Raw genomic sequence first — 5,000 nt, forward strand, 5'->3', positions numbered from 1 at the left:
GGGGAATAAGAAATAGAAAAAAAAAAGAGAAAGAGAAAGAGAAGGGGGGCGGGGACCAAAATAACTCTTCAAAAATAGACAGACAAAGAAAGGGAAAGGGAAACAGATAAAAAAAGAGATAAAGAAAGAGGGAGAGCAAATTAACTCTTCAAAAGCCAGTTACGTCATCGGAGCGTTCGCATTGTTCTCTCCACAAGGCATTCCGTAACAAGCGCTCCTGGTTTTGTTTTTATGCATTCATCGTCACTGATAATTTCCTTCTTAAAGCTTTCACTTTGCCGGGTTTTATTCACATTCAGTTACTCATAAAGCGATTGAATAGAGGAGTGAAATCTACTGTTGTGGATAAAAGAATTCCGAATCGTTACAAAATAGACTGTAGAAATGCGTCAGAATCGAAATACGCGGGAATCCGGAATCCGCACGAGCTTGTACGAACGATGGATGAGAATGCATATTGTTCTTTTCTCTCTCTTATTCTTTTTGGAATAGCTTCCATTGTCTCTCACTCTCTCGTTTAATGCATTATTCACTGCGCCGGTTAGCCTAAGTGCTTTCTGTGCGAGTGCAAGCATGAGCGACACAGAGGTTCGCGGTTAAGGGTATTTCGCGGTAAATCATAGCGTCCAAAATGGCTGCCTGTTCATTCGCGCGGGGAAAGACACCAAGAGTGTGATGGGCGTTGAAGTGTTTTGGATTTATTCACGTTATTAATTCGTATCGTACTTCGAATTTGGTACACAATGAATAGCGTGTATGAATTCTTTAACCTTCTTAGGGGAATTTAACAGCGCAGAGGTGACAAAGACTAGAAAGGGGACAGTGGAAGAACCGAGAATGCAGGTGGTAAGAATTAACGAAGATGGCGACCGGTCGAAGGGAAGGCGGGAAAGAAGAGGGATAGAGGAGAGGAAAGAAGGAAAGAAAAGGGGAGAGAAGAAGACGCCATGGAATGAAGGACGAGAAAAGGAGCGGCAGAGAAGGTAAAGGCATTGGAGAAATAATGAGAACAGGGAGAGGAAAGTGGATAAAGAGAGGGACGGATAGGAGGGGGAAAAGGGAGAGTGATGGATAAAAAAAAAGGAAAAGAGGACGAAAAGGAAGGACAAAGGAAGGAAGGAAAAAGGGGTATGACGATATGATGACAACGACGGTCGATGTAACCTAAGTGAATTACGAGTTTGTAATGCTGCACGGTACATAATTACAGATAAGATCAGGGCGTTTGTTCAAAAGGACAGCTACAAAGGAAAGAGAGGAGGAGGGAGGACGATTAGAAAGAGGGAGGAGGAGGAAAGATTGATTACGAGTGATAAGAAGGAAAGGAGGAGGGGAGGAGGGAGGACGGAGGAGGGAGGAGGGAGGAGGGAGGAGGGAGGAGGGAGGAGGGAGGAGGGAGGAGGGAGGAGGGAGGAGGGAGGAGGGAGGAGGGACGAGGGAGGAGGGAGGAGGGAGGAAGGAGGAGGGAGGAGGGAGGAGGATGGATAATTGGAGAAAAGGACGATAAGAAGGAAATGATGATGATGAGACAAGATGCTTGACAGAAGGACGATAAAAAGGAGAGAGGATGAAGAAGGATAAGTAGGGGACGAGCGATAAATGGAAAGAGGGGAAGAAGAAAAAGCGAAGGAGGAGGAAGTAGTCATTGGGAGATGAGGAATGATACTTGGGAGAAAGACGATATTATCATGATTACGATAATAGTAATGGTAATGATAATGATAGTGATAATGATAATAATGATAATGACGACGAGAAAATAAAAATCATAATAATAATAGTAAGGATAATGATAGCAGTAAAAACAATGTTAGTAGTAAAGATGTTGTGATATCAAGAATTAGAATAAAAAAATGGTAATTATGATAACATGCTATTGCAACAATCACCACCACTAATAATGATGCTAGTAATGATGATAATAATAATAATAATAACAATAACAATAATAATAATAATAATAATAATAATAATAATAATAATAATAATAATAATAATAATATAATAATAATAATAATGATGATAATGATAATGATAATATTTCTTCTGACAATAATTACCTTTATAATGCTAATGATAACAATAATAAAAGAACTATTAAAAGGCCTTCCAGCGAACTGCAGCCACTTCTGCCGCGGAGAAAAATCATGAGACGTGATCACTTTTTCGGAAATTAAATTACACCGAGGCAATGACGTGGCATTATTTTTTACACTTCTTCTTTCTCCTTCTTCTTTTTCTTTTGCAAACAGTCGTAAAAAGATAATGACGCGATATTGCAAGATTGCAAGGAGGGGCGAGTTGATGGCGGGCGGTCGTGGGGAAAGATCGAGGAAGAGGGGAGAAAGTGGGTGTCATTTTTAAGGGCTGCTGTTGGGGTTAATTTTGCTTTATTTTAGGCTATGTTTCATCGTATATATTTTTTTTTTTTTTTTTTTTTTTTACTTCACACACACGCACACGCACGCACGTACGCACGCACGCACGCACGCACGCACGCACGCACGCACGCACGCACGCACGCACGCACGCACGCACGCACGCACACACACACACACACACACGCACGCACGCACGCACGCACGCACGCACGCACGCACGCACGCACACACACACACACACACACACACACACACACACACACACACACACACAACACAACACACACACTACACATACACATACACATACACATACACATACACATACACATACACATACACGCAACACGCGCATACACACGCACACGCCCACACCCGGACCCGCACGCGCACGCACGCACGCACGCACGCACGCACGCACGCACGCACGCACACACACACACACACACACACACACACACACACACACACACACACACACACACACACACACACATACACATTTATATAGGATATATATATACCTATGTATATGCATATACATAGGTATATGTATAATATGTACACTTACACACATGCACCTATGTGTGCGCATATATATATATATATTTTTTTTTTTTTTGAAAATCTTGTATAAACAAAATATCGTTGTTTAAACTACACTACGGAAAATGAAAAAGAAAAATGAAAAAAGAAAAGGCAACAGAGACTTGTGCACATATAATAATTATACTCATAACTGAGCAAGGTATTTTTACACAGGTATAACCACTCCAACTTGATGAAAATCCTAGTTGGCAACTCCCGGTCTTCATTTCCTTTATTCATTACAAATATTCAATATCTTATTTTTTTCTTGGTTTCGGTTTCGAAAATTTTGATCATTGTTATTACCGAACTTTTTTTTTTATTCAAAGAAAGTGCACTGAAAGAACACTTACCACAAAATATCGGCCTAATTGGGGGGGGGGGGGGGGGTAATGACGTCACCACGTTTAGCCAGTGAATGTCCGCCGTGATTTACCAGATATAGCTAGTTACATTATTATTTGTGTGATTTATTCGATATTGATATATATACCGGAAGTAAAACCAGAATTCCCCTCATATATTTATGATAACGAAGAGTTCCTTAGCATTAGCAGCCGTCAGAATACATTTGGGAAAAAGGTTAATTTAATTTTTGGGTTCAGTAAAGCCCCCCCCCAAAAAAAAAAAAAAAAAAAGAAAGAAATAAAAGAATGCCACTTTTACTTGTGTTCAATGAGGAACTGAACGCTTCTATTCTAACTGCATTGCCTCGCTGTTCCACACCACTTCGTAGATTTTCCATAATAGTTTGTGGAAAGGGTAACGATACTTATTTTTCTGAGTGCACTTTGTAATTAAAACTGCTGATATTGAGAGAATGCAAGCAGTAGGCATAAAGGTGGAGAAAATCTATAATCAAAAAGTTTAAAAAGTACTTCCTTTAGCAACTAACTGCCACTCGAGAAGCAATAAAAAAGTTGGAATTCGTAGTCTGGATTTCGAACCGAAGTTTTAAAAAAGAAGAAATTCGAGAGAGTGGAAGTTCACGTTTTTTACCAGCCATTGCTATGCACTCCTTTTCCTTTCTTCTCTCTTCCCTTTGCTGTAGCTGTTTTATTTGTATTTATTTTTTCTCTATTTATAATTCGTCGTTTTAATTACGGTTTAGGTAAGTTATGCCTCTTCTTGGGAGGTTGTTTCTCTCTTTGTTTTAATTGTCCGCTTGATGCTAATGAATATAAGATGTGGTGTGGATATCCTTAAAAACAACTAAAAGAAAAAAAAAAGAAAAGGAATAACCCTTTTCATCATGACACGAATCACGACTTTTTTGTTTTTGTTTTGTTGTTATACAAATAAATCGAAATCTACACTGATCTACCTGCAGGTACCCCAAAGCGACAGTTAAAGCATATGGGTCGTTTCACATAACTACCGTCAAATGGCGATTCGAGAGGCGTTGGAGATATGAAATTCGTATTTTTTTTAGAGTCCTTTAGGTAGTTTTAGGTAAAGGTAGTAAATTCAGAAGGAGGATGAGGAAAAGGAGAAAGAAAGAAAGGATGAAGTAAGACAGAGAAGAAAAAAAGAAAAGAGAGAAGTAAGAGACCGAGAAAGTAAAGAGGAGAATGAGAAAGAAAATTCGAAGGAAGAGAATAAGAATAAAGAGAAGGAAAATTAAAAAAAAGAGAAAGAATTGCCAAGCGAAGAGCGAGAAGTGGAATCTGACGGTTTAATATCAGGCGGTTTGGACAACGATTGTGACTGATGTTTGGGGTGGAAGGGAAGGGGAGAAAAAGAAAGGTGGGTTAAGGAAAAGCGAATAGGGTGGAAAAGTTCGATTATTAGAATGAGGAGTAATGGTAGTAGGATTGGAGAAAGGAGAGAAGAGAAGGGAGGAGAGAAAAAGATTGACGAGACGAGACGGGACGAGACAAGATGAAAGAAAGAACTGAAAAAAAAGTAGGAAAGAAAAGAAAGAGAAAGGTGTGCGGGAGAGCAGGCAAGGGACAGCACAAGTGGATGTGTGGAGGCACGCGGGTGGAGAGGCGGTCCGGATAAGCGAGGAGCGGCGGCCATTGTGCAGGA

The sequence above is a fragment of the Penaeus chinensis genome, chromosome 16 (assembly GCF_019202785.1).
Source record: "Penaeus chinensis breed Huanghai No. 1 chromosome 16, ASM1920278v2, whole genome shotgun sequence".
In the NCBI taxonomy this organism is placed as follows: Eukaryota; Metazoa; Arthropoda; class Malacostraca; order Decapoda; family Penaeidae; genus Penaeus; species Penaeus chinensis.